Consider the following 22,022-nt stretch of genomic DNA (forward strand, 5'->3'; position numbering starts at 1 on the left):
TAAAGATATACTAAATAGGTACACTCACAGAATGGGAGAGCAGAGTACAAAAAGAAAAATCAAGGCTAACCTTCAAGTACACATTGTGATGTGTTCAGTCATGTCCCACTCTTTGCGACCCCATGGACTGCAGCCTGTCAGGCTCCTCTGTCCATGGGGATTCTCCAGGCAAGAATACTGGAGTGGGTTGTCATGCCATCCTCCAGGCAAGTACCCATTAGGGAAACGTATATGAAAACCACAAAGAGAAGGGACCTCCCTGGTGGTCCAGTTGATAAGAATCTGTATTCTAATGCAGTGGACAAACGTTCAATCACCAGTTAGGGAACTAAGATCCCACATATCAGGAAGCAACTAAGTCTGCATGTGGCAACTACAGAGCCCATGCACTCCAGAGCCAGCACACGTCCCAACTAGAGAGTAGCCCCTCTGCTGCAACAAAAGATCCCACATTCCACAACAGCCAAAAATAAATAAACAAAAATACTTTAAAAAATCTACAATGAGGCACCATTTCACACCTTACTAGATTGTCTATAACAAAAATGGCAAACAATAACAAAGAGAAACTAGACCTCTCATACATTGCTAGTGGGACTATAAAATGGTACAGTCATTTTAGAAAATAATTTTATAGCTTCTTAAATAGTTAAAATATAAATTTTCCATGCGTGCATACTAAGTTGCTTCAGTTGTATCCAATTCTGTACGACACCATGGCCTGTAGCCCACCAGGCTCCTCTGTCCGTGGGATTCTCCAGGCAAGAATAATGGAGTGGGTTGCCATGCCCTCCTCCAGTGAATCTTCCCGACTCAGAGATTGAACCTGGGTCTCTTACATCTCCTGCATTGGCAGGCAAGTTCTTTAGCACTAGTGCCACCTAGGAAGCCCAAATTTGTCATAAATGAATCCAAGAGATATGGAAATATGGATTCACACAAAGACAATACCATAACATTTAGAACATTATTCATAATGCCCCAAACTAGAAAACAACTCAAATGTCCATCAACTGATAAACAGATAAACAAAATGTGGTACAGCCACACAATAGAATACTATTCAGCACTAAAAAGGAATGGAGTGTTGGTACATGAATTTCAAAAACACACTAACTGAAAGAAGCCAGTCACAAAAACCACATATTGTATGATTCCATTTATGTGAAATCTTTAGAAAAGGCAAATCAAAAGAGATAGGAATAGATTAATAATTACTTGGGACTGGAGCTGGGAAAAGAAATGATACAAATGAACACAGAGGATCTTTTTAGAATGATGGAAATATTCTACAATTGGATTGTTGAGGCGATTGCAAATTTGATAAGCATCATTGATCAGGTTAAAAAATAGGTGAATTTTATGGTATATAAATTATGTTTCAATAAAGCTGTTAAAATAAAAAAGGAATACTGAAACAGAGTTCATGGGTAAGATAATGATTTCTACTTGGACATGTTAAATTTAAAATGCTACTGGGACATAAAGAAGGAATTACCTGAAAATGCAAATCTTACATGCAGGATAACAATCAACTTAGAGATACAGGCATTTATGTGAGTGAACTAGCTCACAGTGTGCATGTGTTGGGTGAGACAGAGGCTATGGACTGATCCCTGAAAAATACCAATATTTAACATTTGAAGAAGGAACCTGTTAAGAAATTATCAGAGAAACAAGAAAGAACAAACATGACCAATGGCAAGCTCTTCTTCCACAATTCAAAATGCTTATCCCCTCTATTTCTAAATTTAGCACTTTAGTCAACATCTAACCCCCAGCAATGGAAGATGAGGCTTCAGCTGTCTTACACTACCCTCTACCTCTTTGATTTGAATCTTTGATAAGTTACACTGTCTCTATTTCCTCTCTTGGTTACACCTGCAATTTTAAATAACATACTCATACTTCTATGTCCTCATTAATGAACTTGAGTCAATTCACAGACCGGCTTCTTAACTTTACAGCTAACTTGGCTTCCAACTTTTCTCTCCCCTCTTCCTCTTTCTGCCTCAGTAGCTTTATCTTGACTCCTACATCATGAAGGATTTTAACATTTACATTCTCATCTGTGACCCTAATGAAGTGTTTCATAACTTTGCCTCTAGATGTAAAAGTTGAAAACCAATAAACTACAGTTTTATCAATATTACTATAAATAGTAGTCACAGCAGATCCATGCTGTGTGAATATTTCCTTCTCTTGTTTCAAGGCCACAATATTTGGGCTATTCATAAGATAATATTCCCAACAGCAAGATAAAATAGATTCTCTTCAACTCCAGATTGATTAAAATCATGCTGCATTTGAATATGTATTTTATTTGTACCTTGTTTTTCTTACACAGCTTGAGAGCTTGAGAGTTGCCTTCTTTATGGTGGGCGGGAGGGACAAATGAAGAATACTGTACTTTATCATAACATCTCAAATATTCAGCTGCTTTTTTTGTAGTATAGGGGTTTATTTATACCAATAGCACATGATCCAGCATAAAATCAAATCTATTGAAATGTTTACTCTGTGACTTCCTAATAATTCAGGGACAGGGCTACATCATCTAATCCTTCACAAACCAGGAGTCCAAGGTAGGAATTTCTTAAATCACAGGTATGTGACTGCAGAGTCTGCACCAGTGCACTGCTGGTGCTCAGTCCTGAGTGACCTTGGTTGTCCTCCAACGGGTCTTTCAAGAACTGTGCTCTGGAAGTCAGCATCAGTGGCAGTGGGGTCTGTACCTGGGAGCCTGGCCATGGTCTCCAGGTCCTGGTAATGCCAGTGGTTCTGTCTGGATTATTCTTGGAGACAAAGGACTTCCTGGTTTCTGTCAGCCTCAGCATCACAACTAGGCCCACTTCTCCCTCAGTCTGAACTTTATACCATGTTTCACGATGCACTTTCTTCCTGGGCACAAACACCCTTTTTAGCAGAATGGTAATCCCAGGTCAGCACAGTGAAAGGGAGTGACAAAGTAGGCACCAGTAAACAAAGGGAGCCAGTAGGCCAGCCTCCCGGGCACGGCCCACCATGGTCCGAGACATCGTGCACAGCAACTTGGAGGTCAAAGTGCCTCCTGACCTTCACTGGCCTGTACTCCAGGTGTTCCGGTTCCACTGGATCTGCTAGCAGAGAAATGGGCTTAGTAATCACTCTAGACTCTAGCTCTGCCATCAACTTTAGCTTCCACTTCCGACACTGGACTTGCCATGTCCCTGGACCGAAGGTAGTAACAGGAATGAGAAGCAGAAACCACTAGAGAAAGGAGCCGCCTTCTGTTTCTGTGGCAGTTGCTTTGGCTTAAGAGCTGCCACACCTGCTGGGCCTCGAGGCCAGTCCTTGGGAGGAACATGCAAACTGGTGATTAGTTATGCTTTCCTTTAGGATCCCAGACCCCTGGGTTTCAGTTTGGGTGGGGTTGGCTCCGCATTAGCCCAAAGAGGAACAGGAAGTTACTGCAAGTCGAAAGTCAAGTGTGTAATCCCGGAGTGCAGGAGGAGTCAGTCAGGGGGCTGTCACGAGGACAGAATTCTCACCAGAGTAGGCATGCAACCAGGGCCTGATGGCCTGATTCAGAGGCTCAGGCAGCAGCCCCAGAGCATATTGCAATGCCCGTACTCACCCACCCACCCTCCTGGGCCAAGTGGAAGGCAGGGACAGAGCAGTTTTTCCCAGTGGATAGGGCACACCTGGATGAGTCCTTACCTGGGTCCAGGGCTACCTCAAGGATGCTCCTCCCGGCGGTTGGCCTGGTGCCCACTCCACACAGCCCCAGCCCCAAGGTCTGCAGTCCCAGCTCTCAAATACTCAAGTTTCTTAATTGTACTATTTATTGCATGTAGTCTTCTTCCATTGTTAGACATCCCTTCCAACACTCTATCTCTTGCTCAAATCTGGAACTACTACCAAATTCAGCATAACAATAATTACTACTGCATTTTTTTAACTTATTTTTTTTTTTACTGAAGTATAGGTGATTTACAGTGTTCCGGGTATACAGGAAAGTGATTCGGCTACACATATGTCTCTATTCTTTTTTAAATTTTTTCCATTATAGATTATTATAAACTATTGAATACAGTTCCCTGTGTTATATAGTAGGTCCTTGTTATTTATTTATATATAGTAGTCTGTATTTGTTAATCCCAAATTCCAAATTTATCCTTCCGCTTTTCCCCTTTGGTAACATAAGCTTGTTTTCTATGTCTTTGAAGTCTATTTCTGTTTTGTAAATAAGTTCATTTGCATCATTTTTTAAATAGTTGGATTATTTTTTAAAATAATTTTTATTTATTTATTTCATTTCTGGTTGCACTGGGTCTTCATTACTGCACGTGGCCTTTCTCTAGCTGTGGAGAGCAGGGGGCTCTACTCTCTAGTTGTAGTGTGCGGGCTTCTCACTGCAGTCACTTCTCTCATTTCAGAGCATGGGCTCCAGGCACACGGGCTGCAGCGCGGGCCACAGAGCAAAGGCTCAGTAGCTCTGGGGCACAGGCTTAGCGCTCTGCAGCATGTGAAAACCTCCCAGACTAGGGATCAAACCCGTGTCCCCTGCATTGGCAGGCAGACTCTCATCCACTGTACCACCAGTGAAATCCTCATGCTTTTAGATTCCATATATAAGTGATTTCACTAAAACCATATGCAAAAATAAACTCAAAATGGATCAAAGACCTAAACGTAACACTGGACACCGTAAAACTCCTAGACAAAAAAGGACATTCTTTGATATAAATTGAAGCAATTATTTTTTTGGATCTACCTCCTTGAGTAATGAAAACAAAAACAAAAATAAACAAATGAGACCTAATTAAACTTAAAATCTTTTGCATAGCAAAGGAAACTGTTAACAAAATGAAAAGACAATCTATAGAATGGGAGAAAATATTTGTAAATGATGCAACCAACAGGGATTAATTTCCAAAATACACAAATAGCTCATAGAGCTCGATAGTAAAAAAAAAAAAAAAAGAAAAGAAAAGAAAAAAAATTAAAAAGATTGGCACAAGACCTAAAGAGACATTTCTCCAAAGAGAACATACAGATGGCAAACAACACATGAAAAGATGTTCAACATCACTAACTAATTATTAGAGAAATGCAAGTCAAAACCACAATAAAATATCACCTTACACTGGTCAGAATGGCTATCATTAAAAAGTCTACAAATAATAAATGCTGGAGAGGGTGTGGAGGAAAGGTAACTGTCCTACACTTTTGCTAAGAATATAAATTGGTGGTGGTGCTGCTGATGCTAAGTCGCTTCAGTTGTGTCTGACTCTGTGCAACCCATAGACGGCAGCCCACCAGGCTCCTCCATCCCTGGGATTCTCCAGGCAAGAATACTGGAGTGGGTTGCCATTCCCTTCTCCAATGCATGCATGCATGCTAAGTTGCTTCAGTTGTGTCCAGCTCTGTGCGACCCTATGGACAGCAGCCCACCAGGTTACTCTGGTGAGAATCCCTGGGATTCTCTAGGTAAGAATACTGGAGTGGGTTACCATTTTCTTCTCTGATAAATTGGTGCAGCTACTATGAAAAATAGTATGGTGGTTCCTCAAAACTAAAAATAGATTTACCATGTTTTTGGCAATCCCACTTCTGGGAATGTATACAGAGAAAACCATACTCCAAAAATACATATACCCCAATGTTCACAGCAGCATTATTTACAATAGCCAAGACATGGAAGCAACATAGATGTCCATCGATAGATGAATGGATAAAGAAGATGTGGTACATATACACAATGGAATACTACTCAACCATAAAAAAGAATGAAACAATGCCATCTGTCGCAACATGGATCATACTAAGTGAAGTAAGTCAGACAAATATGTGATATCACTTGTATGTGGAATCTAAAAAAGATAACAAATGAACTTTTTACAGAACAGATTCATATATACAGAAAACAAACTTATGGTGACCAAAGGGGAAAGGTGGGGGCAATAAATCAAGAGTTTGAGATGAGCAGATACAAACTACTATAAATAAAATAGATAAAAGTCAATACTGTATAATAAGCCATAATAGAAAAGAATTCAAAAATAAAATAAAAATAGTGGCCTAAAGTTGTCATGTCTCTTTTCTTCCTGGAAACAAGCACACTCCTTTGATGATGGCTCAGATGGTAAATATGCCTGCAATGCATGAGACTCAGGTATGATCCTTGGGTGGGGAAGATCCCCTGCAGTAGGGAATGGCTACCCACACCACTGGGTTTCCCAGGTGGCAGTAACTGGTAAAGGACCTGCCTACCAATGCAGGAGACATAAGAGATGTGATTCAATCCCTGGGTTACGAAGAGTCCCTGGAGGAGGAAACTGCACCCCACTCCCACATTCTTGTCTGGAGAATACCCATGGACAGAGGAGCCTGGCAGGCTACAATCCATGAAGTCACAGTCGGACACGACTGAGTGACTAACACTTCAATTACTGCAACAGCAAATTTTGAAATCAGGTAGTCTAAGTCCTCTAGGTTTGTTCCTTTTCTAAATTGTTTCAGCTATTCTAAGTCCTCTGCCTCTCTATATAAATTCTACAATTAGCTTACCAATTACTATTTTTAAAATGCTGTTGGGATACTGATAGTGAATGTGTTTAATCTATAGATCAAGAACTATACACTTAGAACAAATCCATATTATTTTTTATTATTTTGACAAAGGTATGAAGGTAATTCAGTGAGGAAAAGGTAGTCTTTTCAACAAATGGTGCTGGAATATTTGAATATCCATGTGCAAAACACAGAATTATACCTTTACCTTGTAGCATACAGAAAAATTAACTCAAAATACATCACAGACCTAAATGTAAGAGCTAAAACTATAAAACTTCTAAAAGAAAATCTTTGTGACGTTGGGTTAGACAAAGATTTCTTAAATATGACAGCAAGAGGATAGTTCATAAAAGAAAAAGTTGACAAATTAGACTATCAAAGTTTAACTTTTTCAATTAAAAAAAATTAAGAAAATGAAAAGGCGAGTCACAGAATGGAAGAACATATTTACAAATCATATATCTGATTAAAGACTTGTATCCAGACAATATAAAGAACTCTTACAAATGAAAGGAAGACAACCCAATTAAAAAATGGGCAATCATTTTTTTTTTCAACTGGGCGACTAAGCTCAGCAAAGCAATATGCAGGTAGCATTAAATACCTGAAAACAAAAGCATGAAAGTTGCTGCTGCTAAGTCGCTTCAGTCGTGTCCGACTCTGTGCGACCCCATAGACGGCAGCCCACCAGGCTCCCCCATCCGTGGGATTCTCCAGGCAAGAACACTGGAGTGGGTTAGCATGAAAGTTAGCAAGGGGTAAATTAAATGTGTCCTAAGATCCTTTTATTTTGTGGGATGAGAGCAAAAGTTAGACTTTTGACTTTGGTAAGTGAAAGTTTTTCACTTTTCCAAAGTGGCCATACCATTTTACATTTCTATCAGTATTGTATAAGGCTTTCAGTTTCTCTATATCCTTGCCAAAACTATATTGTCAGTATTTTTTATTATAGTTATTCTAGTAGGTAGATAGTAGTATCTTGTTGAGGGTTTAATTTCAATTTCTGAAGACATTAAATTTCAGTAAATGAAGAATGCATGTGGTACTTTCTAGGATAACTACCAGTACAATAGAAACAGTGTTTTAAACTCAAACAAACTAGCAGAGGGGAAAAATGAAAAAAAAAAAAAAAAAAAAAGAAATCCCAAAGAAGGCAAAAGGAGAGAAACTAAAATAGATGCGAGAGACAAACTATGAATCAGATGAGATAGAGTAAACAGGAAGATTTCCCCCATCTCCTCTTAGGAACTCAGCCAATGAGAAAGTCATGAACTCTTTGTTTATTATAGCCTTTCCAATTTGTTTCTCCCTGTACAAAAGTGTTCTCCTTAACTTTGCTGTGTGGGGACTTGCACATAGATTACCATGCCTGCAGACACTGAACTGAAATTCTCTGCTGATCCCAAATAAACCCACTTTTTTTTTTTTTATTGTTGCTGGAAAAGTAACTGGAAGTTTATATCTTTTAGGCAAAATGTTTGAACAATGATATAGGTTTGAACTACATAATATAAAAAAAACTTGAGCTAATAAAGATATGTAAAACAATGCTCCTAACAACTGCTAAATAAACTTTTTTTTCAAGCATACAGATTTATAAAAAACACATCATTACTGAAAAGCAAGTCTCAAAAATGTTTAAATGACTGAAATCATATGGAGTAAGTTTTCTGACCATAGTGAGAATAAACTAGAAATGTTAAATGGTTCAATGAAGAAATTAAAAATATATTTTAACTCAAAACAATAAAGTAAATGGTAATAGGATCATACATATCAGTTTTGGAAATATTATATATTAAAATGTGGATGAAACTAAAGCAACATTTAGAGGAAAACTTACAGCCTTAAATGCGTATGTTAAGGGAAAAAGAGGCTTACAGATGTTAAGCTAAACATCCAATTAAAAAGAAAAAGAAAATAATTCAAAGAAAGCTTAAAGAAGGAAACAAAGAACAGAAACAACAAAATGAAAAGCAAACATACAATTCAGAGAATTAACAAGGCCAGAAGTTGACTTAATCCTTAAAAAGTTTAGAAAAACTGACTAACATTTATTATGATTGAGCATGAAAAAAATTAAAAATTACAGGTCAATATCCTGGATGAAATAGATGCAAAAATCCTCAACACAACACTAGCAAATTCAACCAATCCAACCACTACCAATTCAACAGTATTTTAAAAGTCTTAAAGGTCACCATGATCAAATAGGATTTATTCCTGGGATGTAAGTGGTTCCACATACACGATTCAATCAATGAGATTTTCTGTATTAACAAAAGTGGATCAGCGATAGAGTAAGATAATCAGTCAGTTTAGAAATCCCACTAAGAGATTAAAGACAGAGAGGAAATTTTAAGGCAGTTTGGGAGACTGTTGCAAGCTAATGATCACTCAAGAAGAGAATCCAATAACCTAGCAACAATCTACACTACCTTGAAGGAAGACCAGGTGCATCCAAGCACCAAACACAAGTCACAAACCCTGAGGGTTAAAATGCAAGACAACAGATATGGGTCTGAATCCTGTTACATTAAGTCAGAGAGTTAACAGTCTTTGAAGAGCAGCATTTCTGCATGTAACCAGGAAAGAAATATAGGTGAAAAGGGAAAAGAAATTAGGTGAAAGGGGACATTATACCAAAACCTGAGATGAATTACCATATCTTAATATTTTTACCACCCTTTTGCTAATGTACACATGATTTAAATAGCACCATGACAGTCCTGGTGTCTGTCACGACACGGCCAAGCAGGGCCAAAGGGGGAACTAATCATGTGAGCCTTGATGCCTGTCCAAGAATGAGGAAGAAGCTGGTCTCCTCCCCTCCCCAATTTTTCTTTGATTATAAAAATGTAGCCCTCTTTTTTCTTGGGGCTGTGCTCCTTTGCCCACCTCCCTCTATCTCTCACAAGCATCCTATGCTGATAAAGTTGGTCTTTGCCTGCTGCTGAATTCTTTCCATGATGAGCAAAAGAGCCTGAGCTTCAGTAAGTCCTGACACCAGGTGAGCGGTTTTAATCGAAAGGCAGGGGTTCAAGTCTGTTCCTAAGTCAGGGATTGTGGGTTCGAGCACAAGTCTGAATTTTGGCTAGGTTCAAGTCCCACCCAAGAAGGAGTGCAGTGTCAAAAGGAAGAATTAAAATCCTACAATCATTTCAATAGTTACAGAAAAAGCACTTGATGAAGTGCAACATCCTTTCATGATTAAAACGTCTCTCAACAAATTAGGTATAGATGGAACATACCTCAACATAATAAAGGCCTTATATGACAAGGTCACAGCTAACACCATACCCAACAGTGAAAAGCTTTCAGCTTTTCCTCAAAGATCAGGAAGAAGACAACACAGTAGTGAAAGTCCTAGTCAGAGCAATTAGATTAAAAAATAAAAAAGGAAGAAATAGAATTCCCTCTGTCTATAGATACATGATATCACATATGGAATACCCTGAAGACACAACCAAAAAATGTATAGAATTAATCAATGAATTCAGCGAAACTGCAAGATACAAAATCAATTTACAAAAAAACAGTTGTACTTCTATACACTAACAACAAACTATCTAAAGAGGAATTAAGAAAACAATCCCACTTATAAAAGAATAAAATACTCAGGAACAAATTTAACCAAGGAGGTGAACAAGCTGTACAGTGAAAACCAAAAAACACTGAAAAAAGAAACTGAAGATGACACAAATAATTAGAAAGATATTCCATGTTTATGGATTGGAAGAACTAATATTGCTATATCTTCATATTACCTAAAAAAAGATATAGGAGAGGATATAGGAGAGGATTCTGCAAACCATGCATTTGGTAAGGAGTAGATATTTAGAATATATGAGGGATTCAAGTAACTCCACAGCAAGAAGACAGATGACCCAATTTTTTAAATGGGCAAAGGACCTGAATAGATATTTCTCAAAGGAAGACATACAAATGGCCAACGAATATATGGGATGATGTTCAACATCAATGATTGATAGGGAGGTGCAAACTGAAACCACAGTGAGATATCACATCATACATGTTGGAATTGCTATCACTAAAAAGACAAAAAAACCCAAAACAAGTGTTGGTGAGGATGTGAAGAGCAGGGAGCCTTTGTGAGAAGAAGGTAGACTGGTACAAACATTACAGAAAACAGTATGGAGGCTCCGGAAAAGACTAGAATTGGAACTGCCATGTGATCCAGTGGTCCCCTACCGAGGTATACATCACAAATGATATCAAATCTCAAGGAACTATTTGAACTCCCACATTCATTGCAGTGTTATTCACAACACCCAAGATAGGGAGTCAATCTATGCATCCATCAACAAATGAATGGCTGGAGTCATTTTGGTGTGGTGTATTTAACAATGAGTTGTTATTCAGCTTTAGGGAAGAAGGAGATCCTGTCATTTGTGATAATGTGGATGAACTTTGAGGACACAGCACGAGGTATAGTGAGCCAGACACACAGGACAAGAACTACATCATCTTACTTGTATGTGGAATATGAAAAAGTCAAACTCATGGAGGCAGGGAGTGAAACAGTGGTTTCCAGGAGCTGGAGAATTCAGGAAATGGGATGATGTAGCTTAAAAAAAAAACCCAATGGCTAATTTCCCATCACAAAGTGTCAGAAGAAAAATGGTATCTTTCAAGTGCTGAAGAAAAAACAAAAATTCTTCTATCCTAGAATTTCATACCTAATAAAAACATACATATACCCATGGCTGAGTCATGCTGATGTTTTGCAGAAACCAACACAATTCTGTAAAGCAATTATCCTTCAATTAAAAAAGAATTAATTAAAAAAATTCTTCAAAGAATCACACAAAATAGAGACACTTTAAAATGAAAGGTATTTGTGGCTAGTAGACCTAGCCTTACAAAAAACAATGAAGAAATTTCTTCAGGCTAAAGGTAAATGATCCCCGACTGAAGCATGATTCCATAATGAAGAACACCATGTGGTAAATTCAATATCTATGTATAATAAAAACTCTCAACCAAGCAGATGTAGATGAAGTGTACCTCAGTATAATAAAGGCCATATATGACCAGCCCTAACAAAACTCCAATGGTATTTTTTTTTATAGAAATAGAACCAATAACCCTAAAATTTGTATGGAACCACAAAAGACCCCAAATCGCCAAAGCAACCTTGAGAAGGAAGAACAAAGCTGGAGGTATCACATCCCCCACTTTCAAATTATATTACAAAGCTATAGCAATCAAAACTGTGTAGTATTGGCATAAAAACAAATACATAGATCAATGGAACAGAATAGAGAACCCAGAAACAAACTGATGTATATTTGGTAAATTAATCTGTAACAAAGAAGGCAAGAATCTATGAGGTGACTAGGTGTTTTCGAGGAAGAATGAGGGAAGAGGGAGGGGAGATGAGTGGAGGCTTAGTAGAGAGAAGGAATTGAAAAATTACAAAAAAACAAGAAGGTGCAAAGGTTTTTCCATGTGAGTCCCATCTGAGTCTATTAACTGGCAGTCATTCAAGGTAAGCTCCTACACTCCCATAGAGCCTGGGAGATAGGAACTCTATCTTCAGGCGCTGGCTGAAATAAAAAATAAATTCTTTTGGCAGCCTTGATTTTCCTTACGCAGGCACTTTAAAGGAGGTGGGGATGGGAGGGTAGGGTCATTCTAGGGATGAGGCTTCAGCTGTTAGAAGACATGCTACTGTTGTGTTCAAGGTTGGGGTCAGGTCAAGAAGACAGTTTAGAGGACCCTGGCTAGAGACTGGTGAAGAAGAAAATCTTTGTTAGGCCCCAAATATGAATCAGATTCAGATAATAGAACTGATTATTCAAGAATGAATCTAAATTGTATCTATGATATGTTGGCTGTCACAGAACTGCTCTATGCCCTCTGTCTTTTTAATGAACAAGAAATGTGGATATGAAAATCAAAGCCAAAAATAAAATGTTCAAATGTGACTGACATTAATATCCATGTGAGTTAATAATAACAGCTACCATTTACTGTACACTCACAGTATGCCAGACAAAATAACAGAAGCCTCATATACATTATATAGTCCTTAACATTAATCTGGGGACTTGCCTGGTGAGTCAAGGCTAAGACTCCACATTCCCAACGCAGGTGGCTCAGGTTCTGTCCCTGGTCAGGGAACTAGATCCCACATGCCGCCAACTAAAAATCCCACCACATGCCACAACTAAGACCCAATGCAGCCAAATAAACAAACAAATAAAATTCAAAAAACAGTCTTACAGCGTAGGGATTAGCTTCATTTTACAAAGGAAACTGACACCAAGAGAAGTGAAGTGACTTTTCTCAAAGTACAGCTTGTAAGTGGCAGACTTTTAAAAAATTTACCATAGTAAATAGACTTTACCTATTTAGTCTCATGAATTTACTTATGAATGGAATATGCAAATATATTCTCAAAATCCCAGATATCGGATAGACAAAATTATTTTATATACCAGGTACAGAATGTATCTGAGATCTCTTTCTCTGAAGATAATTGCTATTGGGGAAAAAAAGCTGTTTAAAGTTAGTCTACTTAGGGACTTCCCTGGTGGTGCAGCGTCTTAACCATCCCTGGTGATTAAGACTCCACACTCCCAATACAAGGGGCACAGGCTCGATCCCTGGTCAGGGAACTAAGATTACACATGTGCCATTTGGCACAGCCAAAAAAAAAAAAAAAAAAAATCCACTTTAAACAAAGATGAAAATTTCATATAAAAACAGGGGTAAGAATTTTGATGTTTATTTCATCTTATACTTAAAGAGTTTCAGTTATAATTGCAATTATGTGCTAATTCCTTTTCATAATTAACTTTTCTTGGAGTGTAGTTGAAACTAATGTTGTTAGTTTCAGCTGTACGGCAAAGTGAATCAGTTATACACATACATGCATGCTAAGTCGCTTCAGTGGTGTCCAATTCTTTGGGACCCTACGGACTCCAGCCCACCAGGCTACTCTGTCCATGGGCTTCTCCAGGCAAGAATACTGGCATGCACTGCCATGCCCTGCTCCAAGGATGCTCCCTTCCTGACCCAGGGATGGAATCCACGTCTCTTATGTCTCCTGTATTGGTAGGAGCCCACTAGCGCCACCTGGGAAGCCCATGCACATACATATATTTTTTTTTTTTGAAGATTCTGTTTCCATATAGGTCATTACAGAGTATCGACTAGTTCCCTGTGCTATACAGTAGATTATTATTAGTTATCTGTTTCATGTACAGTAGTGTGTATATGTAAATCCCAATTTCCCGATTTACCTCTCCCACCCCCCACCATCCGCCACTGGTAACCACAAGTTTGTTTTCTACAACTGTGACTCTATTTCTGTTTTGTAAATAGGCTCAATTGTACCATTCTTTTTAGACTCCATATATAAATGATATCAATGTGTGTTAATCCTTAGAATGAACAAATCAAGTAGGGATCTGGGCATAATTTTTCTGACAAAGTTGTATCATATATAAACAGACTTCACCTAGTGTCTAGTCTCCATATGGACAATTGTAAAGAAGGTTGTAAAAAATTTAACATTGCTGACAATTTTCTCAAGGCCGCCTTTGAATCCTAGTATTGAATTTTTTTAAGAGATGAGTTGTCATCATCATTGCACTTCCTCTATTTTTCAACTGTTGCAGCCTAAGTCTGCCACATCTTCATTTGCCATTGGTTTCATTTGTGATCTGAGTTCCCCAACATCATTTTCATCATCTCTTCTACATCTTTTCAAGATTTACAATTGTGCCCTAAAATCGCCTGTATTGTATTTGTGTTTTATGGGAGTATTCAACAATCACGAAAAGACTGGTCAACAATGCTCCTAAGCTAGATAAGAATGCATGTATGAGGGACAGTCAGCTTTATAAGTGTTTGCTCATTAGTGAATATTACACCTTTGACTTCCTTTCAGAATCATAACTGTGGGGACTTAGTAGTAAGATAACTGGGGTATCTGTACTAAGAGAGAAGACTTGTGCAGTTTGAGCAGACAGTGGAGTAAGAGGAGGCCAGAGAGGGAGGCATCCACCTAGCAATGCTGCATTCTCAGAGTGAAAGATGGGCACATGTACATCATATATGATTTAAGAAAAGTCAGAACACAGGGTAAAAAGTAGATAATCGCCCAACAGACAGACTTTATATGATAGTCATAAAAGCCAACACTCCAACAACAACACATGCTTAAAAATAAGAGTAAATCAAGAAAATCCTCAAGCTAAGCTCTGTTTCAAACTCTTTCTACAGAGTGTTCAAATCTTAGCTGAAACAGATCAGTTTACATTGATTGCTCAAAAATAGCCTTATCATATATTTAAGAACCTCTCACTTAGATGTTAGCTTGCTAGTCATACAATATTAGTAGTTTTTTTTGTCAGGCCTGACTCAGGGTATATCAGGAAAGGAAAGCAAAATATTATGTATGAAGCCAGCAAGCAAGAAAATCAGTGGAGACCAATACATCTCAATACCTCAAAAGCACTTCATGTGTATTTAGACATGGTAATAATAAGATTCAGTGTCAGGCCTTTTCAGCTTATTTTAAAAACAATTTTAAAAGTTTTTGTTTTTAGAATTTAATGTATTTTTTAAAATCCGTTCAGATTAAAATAGATTTTAGAAAATGAAAAAAAAAAATGATTTGGATCACATTTTGTCAACATGTGAACACAAATTAAAAAACCAGTTTTTCTTGAAGCCAAATATAATTTTTCTATAAAGTACATCCAAAGAAATATGTCTGTTCTTAACTCCATATTTACCTTTGGTTGGTATTCAAGAATTTCCTTTTCATGTAAAAAGCTGGCACACATGGCTACTACAACCAATTAATGTTAGGAAAGGCAAAAAAAAAAAAAGAAAAATACAATTGTGAACCTCATATGGTTGAGTCAAAAATTGGAAGAAAAAATTGTTCTGAAATGATGAAATGTTCTCAAAAACATTTAAAAGGACACTGGAATAAAAAAAAAATGCATGCTCTAAAATAAAGCATAGAGGGTAAAACATCATTTTAGAAGTAGTAAACATTTACTAGTAGTCAATGATGCAGAACTAAAAGATTGTTCTATACAAAAGCCAAGACTTTATATTGAACACATTCTACTCCAGTCAGCAATTTCTTCCTGAAGATTTTTATTTGGTGGTAACAATTTTAGCTTTTCTTGCTGCATACCTCAGCATGGGAAACCAATTTCCAAAAGGTGTTCCCTAATCATATTAAACGTACAATGCTTAACTATACCCACATTCTATTTCAAAAAGGAACCAAAGTAGGCTAGTCACGTATGGAGAAGATGCCTATCCATAGTAACACGTCAATGATGCCATTTCAAAGTGAATCAACCTATTGTAAAGCTTTTTAAAAAAATCTTTTTCTCACTTCATTTAACTATTTACTAATAAGACTTCATGCTAAAAATGAACCAATAAACAAAAACTATCTTTGAGGGTGTAGTATAGAAAACAGATATCTATACTATATCAGTTTAAGATGCTTTGGGCTGTAGGCAACAGTGAACTCAGTTCACAAGAGTCTTAATAATATGGATTCACTTCTCTCACAAGACAAAAACCCTTGAACTTGGTGATTGCTAAGGATGGTTTATTAATCAATGATGCCATCAATATCTTCAGTATTTTTGTTCCACCATCCTGAGTGTGTCTACTTTTTTTAAGGTAAAAGATGGATTTATTTAGAGAGAAACAAACTCCACAGGTAGAGTGTGGGCCATTTCAGAAGGCAAGAGCAGGCCTGAGTGAGTTTACTTTTTCCATTCAAAGTTTGTTGCCTAATGATTTCAAGATGGTCACTGCAGCTCCAAGCATTAACTCCAGCCCTGTCTGATTCATTTATCAGTGAAGTCCCTCAGCAGGTTTATGGGCTACAATTGTATTATATGACTCTTATAGCAATAAGGAAGACTGGAAAATCAAATATTTAACTTTTCTGATTTTTACAATAGAGGTAAGAAGTGAATATGGATTGGTCAGTCAACAGTGTCTGCAGTCCTCAACTCAATATACATATACACACACACTTCTTACGTGAGTGTTAAACACAATATACTCATCCTCTCTTCCAGGAAGAAAGCCCCACTCTGTCAACCAGTCATTGCATGATGCAGGATCTCTGGTTGATTTCCTGTCGGCTCTATGAAGACCAAATATGACAACTCTTATCCGACCATTTGTATTGCTAAAAGAGATGTCTCTAAATAACTCCCCTCACATATATACAAGGACGAAAAAGAAAGAACAAAGTGACCTCAATAAAAATTCCATTGAGAAAGGGAGATAATAAGAAGTATACAGTCATCCACAATCAACAATCCATATCATATCTTATTGGACAGAAATCACAGATTCCCCTGCAGGTAATAAATCCCTTGGTCAGTCAATCTGACAGCGCCTACTTTAAGTTTCAGGAGGATCTGCTTTGTCATTGTCCTCTGCAGCCATATCTAAGATAGGTTTTGAAGTGGATGACCTTTCCAGGGGATTCACAACTTCTGTAGCCTACTTCATCCTGGCTTGACATAGGGAGAAAAGGATGAGGATTGCTTGGAAGGTAAAGACAATTGCAACTAATTGTCAGCTTTGTACTACAGTTCCCTCAAAAATATATCAAGCTTCTGGCCTAATTGCTTCAGATCAATTCCTTGTGTGAGTGAAAGTGAAGTCACTAAGTCATGTCTGACTGTTTGCGACCCCATGGACTGTAGCCTACTAGGCTCCTCTGTCCATGGGATTTTCCAGGCAAGAATCCTGGAGTGGGTTGCCATTTCCTTCTCCAGGTGATCTTTCCGACCCAGGGATTGAACCCAAGTCACCTGCATTGTAGGCAGATGCTTCACTGTCTGAGCCACCAGGGAAGTCCTTGTGTGAGTAATCACAACCAAAAAATTGTTTCTAGAAGTTTCTAGAAATAATCTTTAGGCTTAGAGACTCTCCTCTCTTAGAGACTCTCATCATGGACCCCTAAACCATCATAAAAGACAAGGCAATTCTAACAACAAATCTTAGGTAAGAAGATACTACCCTCAATCCCAAAACTTCAAATTACAGGACCCTTTGTCAATTTAGAGTGCAAGCTAAAGGCAGATTACCTCCATAGCAAAGCTGTATTCTTCTACCCTCTCTGCTTTCATGCTGAGAAGCACTAATTTGAGTTCACTCCCTTGTGTAGGATCCTACTGAAAAGCCACAAGAAGTAACCAATATGCACATTATTCCAAATTTTTTCTTTCATTTCTCCTAACAGGCAGTCTCAGTTTGCACAGTCGACCTTCCATGGGACAGCAGGTATAGGTTAATCAAATGCTCTATGACCATGTAACAAGGGTTACAACTTTCCTCTCCTTAATTTTCTCCATAAAAAGTCTGGAAGTAGGCAGTCCAAGACTAGAAGAGCTGTTCAACACCAGACTCTGTCAAACCTTCTTCTCCATGGTCCTCAACTTGTTAAAATCATCTTTTCACTCTCATACCTGTCACCCCATGGTTACAAGATGGCTGCTGCATCTCCAGGCTTCATGTCTGCATTTAAGGTACAAAGGACTGGGAAAGAAGAGAGTACCAGCCACCTCTGTTCTCTTTATCAGGAGAGCAAAGGCAATCCCTGAGCTCAGCAGTCTTCCCTTCACGATCACTGGCAAAGGAGAATGGGATTGTCATGAGTGGCTTCAACTATTCAGGATTTTTTGCTAGGAGCTGGGAACACTGCTGCCCCTAACAAAATGAAGGGAAGCAATAGGGAATGGATAGAAGCAAGGTCACTAAGAATATCTACCACACACAGACATTTATAGTTTTAAGAGAATGTTTGAAAAATAAAAAGCAATCTCTGTTTGGTGAAATTTGAACAACAGAAGTGAGGGGAAGCCCCTCAGGCAGTGCTATAGAAATACATTTTAGGTAGAGAGAGCTCTACTCAGGCAAATGCAGCCTATTTAGGAGTCTGTCCCTGAAATTAACACCCTTAGTAACTGCTTTCAACAGACTCTTCCCTTTCTTCAATTCTGAACCCACAGATTCTCTAAAATACCCATGTTTATTAACAACTGTTTCTATGGCAGCAGAGCCCCTGGTGGAGGGCAAACGGCTGGAGGCTATTTATAAGTTAAGGACTGACAGTACATGCCAATAGCAGCTATTATTGATGAAATCCTTGAGGAATTTTTGAAATAGATAAATATCATTAAAAAAAACAAGAAATATTCAAAATATTCATGATGCCTGTTGTTTACCAAGAAACCTATTGTAATTTGGTTTCCCATCTATATGCACCACCTGGAAGAAAATACACTGATTATACTGTTACAACTGGTTTTTATAACAGTTTCATCTCATTATATTTAAATTAATTTGCATTCTGGCTCTACATCTTAAGCTGATGAGGTCATCAGACTAATTTAATTCTCTTTGGGATACTTACTGTCCAGACCAGCTTTCTTAAGACCACAAGACTGGGAGTTAGACCCTAGTAAACTCACTAAGGTTATACCATCCAATCTGGTCTCCTGAATAACAGTAGCACTGACGGTATTGGCAGAAACAACAGATCGATTTTCATTCCATGTAGCAGCTCACAAAAGCCACTTTCTTTGATGTAAACTGTGCCACCTATAAATATATTTGTCACAGTGTTCAAAGCAAAATAGTTTCCAAGTAACTTTCAAACTGTGCTTCTCTGATAGCTCAGCTGGTAAAGAATCTGCCTGCAATGCAGGACACCCCCATACAATTCCTGGGTTGGGAAGATCCCCTGGAGAAGGGATAGGCTACCCACTCTAGTATTCTTGGGCATCCCTTGTGGCTCAGCTGGTAAAGAATTCACCTGCAGTGTGGGAGACCTGGGTTCGATTACTGGGTTGGGAAGAAGGGAAAGGCGACCTACTCTAGTATTCTGGCCTAGAGAAATCTATACAGTCCATGGAGATACAAAGAGTTGGACACGACTAAGCGACTTTCACTTTCAACTTTCAAATAAAAAATTTTATATATAAAAAGGTATGTGGTACATGGGTTATGAGCATGGGTCCACAGCCAGAAGGCCAGAGTGCAAATCATAGTTCTCTTAATTAAAACATTCTACCATATTAGAACATTCTACCACAGAATTGAGCAAAAATCTTTGTGCCAAGTTTCTTCACCCATAAGTGAGGTTTGAGGTAGTGGGGACAAAATAATAGTGCCTACTTCAAAGAGTTGTCTGAATATAAAATTAATTTATACATGTAAAGTGCTTGAAATATAAGAAGCACTCAACAAGTGTTAGCTGGAAAATCTAATGGTACATGGTTGCATTTTATACACAGGTAAAATGACTTGATAATTAAGATTCACTTTATATGCACAATATGAAATAATGCAAAATTCCCTCCAATTAATAATTCATTAAGAATCACAGCTTCAAAACTGGCTGGTGAGTGATTTATAAACTCTTTTAAGCTACTGCCACAAGGCAATGGCAAACTTTCCATTCTTTGCTGCCAGAAATAGTCTTGAATTATGCATGTCTCCTACAAAAGGCTACAGCTCTATACAGGGATGTGAAGCAGATAAATATCACAGCACTTCCAACCCCCTGACCTCTCTGTATTGATTCTGGTCTTCCTAGAGGTTTCCTATGTCAATGTCACTAGAGCCTAGAAACTCTACAGTGAATATCCAAACAGAATTAAGTCTTTGAACACTGTCCCAGAAAACTTTTCCTGAAATAAGGTATCAGTCATCCTGGTTATTTTTCACATGCATGTGCCATTCAGACCTGGAATAATTACTATCCCCTCCCATTTTCCTTAGTATACATAACTGGTCATCTTTAATATATCACTGCTCACAAAGAATTATTATCCTAATGGCCCTGATTTTCCTTTAACCTGTGTCTACTTTACTACTCAAGTACTTTTATTTCTGTTTTATTTACTCACCTCCAACAGCACAATTCTTTTTTCCCTTTTGCCTCTGATCGCCAGGCACATCTCTTCAACTCCCCCAGCCATGCTCATTTCACACCCAATTCTTCCACTTCTGTCATTCTTTACCATCTTGCCCTATCCATCAACGACTAGAGAATCCGTTTATTTGAGGAAAAACTTTTATCCAAAACTATTTTTCACTTCTCTGCAATTTACTCTTTAAAAAAAAAAAAATTTGGTTCCCCCTAAGGTCACAAGGTATCTTATGATCTTGTAAGTTTCCAATATAACTTATTTAGTCCTTACTTCCTGCTCTTTCTCTGAATCAATAGGAAGAAATGAGGAACAAATGCCATCTTCAGATCATCACACTGTGGTCCACTCTCCTTTGAAATCTTCACCTTGTCTCACATTTCACAGAGCTGTCCTCAATAATCTTATCTGAACAAACTCTTCTTAAATTTATCCTCCCATCCTTCTCTCCAGACTTGATAGAGATCATTCATTAAGAGTCACAATTCAATTTCTACTCATATTAATATATGTATTTGAAGAGTATTATATGAACCAGAACACTTAAACATGTTAATGATGATCACACGGTCAACAAATGGAACAAATTGAATAAAACACATGACTATACCTGTGCTCATAAAATAACTCTGTAAGTTTCCATAATACTCTTAAAGTCAAGTTCTACTAGTTTATATATTCTGTCATTAGAAATAGATCATGTCAGCTACTGCCTTAGACACATACCACCATGTTTGTCAAAATAAAACCATAACAACATAAAATTAGAAGGCCTTATAATGGATATATAAAGGGTTCTTGGCAGATGATCACACAACTTAGAAGACCTTCCAGAAAAAGGATTCTACAACTTCCCAAGGTCAATCATTCTAATCTTAAACATCCTTAATTTCAAAAGCTTTGACTTTTCTTATCTATATTTCACCTGCTGTTTTTCCTCTCTGGAGATGGGAAAAAGACAGGCACCATTCTCAGCCTCTCATCTACTTGAAAAGCAGTATAATTCCTTAGCCTTCACTCTTCTGAACTCAACAACTTGAACTGTTTTCCAGATTCTTGTTCTCCAAGACCATCTTAACTTTATTTAACTATATTCATATTATTTTTAAATTACTAAGACTAGACTTGGACTTAACCAGCATACAAGTTTGCTGTTTTTAATGTTTTATGAATAGTTAACACATACATGAACATAGTTCTATACATACAGGCTTTTCCAACATTAGAATTGAGATCAAGCTTCTATAAATTAAAAGTTAAAGAATCCTCCATATTATGGAATCTACTTCTATTGTCTCTTAGTTGAACTAAACCAATAATCTAGGGCTATAGTTGACAAATTATGGCTCCACATATTGGCCCCAAAACATTACAAAAAATGAATTAAAAATTACTTACCTGATTTGTCCTTGGGAGAAAGTTTTTCTCCTAGATTGCAGAATATAGAGGAAACCAGCTTTATAGTTCACTGTATAGTTCACCTCTATTTCATCTGCTTTG

General features: G+C 37.7%; 1 protein-coding gene and 1 pseudogene across 1 annotated transcript in view; both read right to left on the reverse strand.

Moving 5' to 3' along the window:
• The window catches only part of NRG4 (neuregulin 4), a 103,252-nt gene that overhangs the window by 70,410 nt on the left and 10,820 nt on the right, over window positions 1–22,022 (reverse strand). The window lies entirely within an intron of this gene.
• Window positions 2,566–22,022, reverse strand: part of LOC136146949 (surfeit locus protein 1 pseudogene) — a 30,675-nt pseudogene continuing 11,218 nt past the window's right edge.

The sequence above is a fragment of the Muntiacus reevesi genome, chromosome 15 (assembly GCF_963930625.1).
Source record: "Muntiacus reevesi chromosome 15, mMunRee1.1, whole genome shotgun sequence".
NCBI lineage: Eukaryota > Metazoa > Chordata > Mammalia > Artiodactyla > Cervidae > Muntiacus > Muntiacus reevesi.